This window comes from Centruroides sculpturatus, unplaced genomic scaffold (genome assembly GCF_000671375.1).
Source record: "Centruroides sculpturatus isolate CEXI.00-Female unplaced genomic scaffold, Cexi_2.0 scaffold836, whole genome shotgun sequence".
Classification (NCBI taxonomy): domain Eukaryota; kingdom Metazoa; phylum Arthropoda; class Arachnida; order Scorpiones; family Buthidae; genus Centruroides; species Centruroides sculpturatus.
The window spans coordinates 268,647-269,843 of record NW_019385265.1 but is presented as its reverse complement, the minus strand read 5'-3'; positions in this window follow the sequence as shown (position 1 = coordinate 269,843).

Genomic DNA, 1,197 nt, shown 5'->3' with positions numbered 1-1,197 from the left:
CCCCCCTATAACACTGTTGATAATTCTGTTTTATATGAATTCCATGTTGTACGAGTCACTTAGATTTTACAAATACGTGAGCTGTTCACAGCCCAGCACACGTATTTGTAAAATCTAAGTGACTCGTACAACAAGGAATTCATATAAAACGGAAAAATCAACAGTGTTATAGAGGGGTCGACTGTACATTAATAATGCCCAACCTTCTTGTGATGCAGCTTGATAAACAGTAAAAAAAAATATGTGCTATAAAGCACAAAATATTTATTGTTAGCCATTTAAATAAAAGAAAATTTTTTATTTATTAAAAATTCATGAGATTACCAAAATCATCAAAACCATTGAATCTCCACGTCTGTAACGCCAGTTATGGGCCAAATATGGGCCAGTTTCCCTTAAGAAGACCTCTCAGAAGGTATTATTCCCGCTCCACCTAGCATTACTAATACTATCCACTGAATTTTCACTTTCCATGGGGCAATATAGCCGTTGTAGCTAATGCCCAACTCGTTGTAACCAATAACCAAAATTTAATTGGTATTTAAACTACTTTTACATAAAATATTAAATTACTTGTTTATTTTTAAAACCATATTATTAAACAATTAAATAATACAGTAGAACTCTAATTATCTAAAATAATGTGGATTGAAAACAACCAGGGCCAATTCAGATTAAAAATTACAAATATTTTATATGGTAAATCACTTTTTATACCATAGTAAATATAATTATGCATATGAATAGCAATTTTATGCCATATATTACACATATAATGCTTAGAATAGTTTTAAGAATAAAAATATGTATTATTGTAGTACATTTTAAAATAACTGGTTTGTCTAATTTAACATTAAAGTTAAATAATACAAGGTTAAGGTTATACAAATAATCCTCTAGCGATTCTGTAAACATATCTCGTTGAATAATGTGTTACGCATTATTGTTTTTCATAAATTTTCATTCAGTCTATTGTAGATTATAGTTTATCGATTTAGGTCATGGCTGCCCCCCTCTCTTTTAAAGAAAATTGCTAGAGTCCAGATGAGATGAAATTTTTAATTAATTACAACAAAATACATAATTTATTTAGACTAGCGCTTAAATTTCAAATAATTGAAAAAAAAGAAACAGATTTTTAACTAAATTTAAAATTTTCTACCCATAACATCCTTCAAAATTAACTTAAAAAAAAAA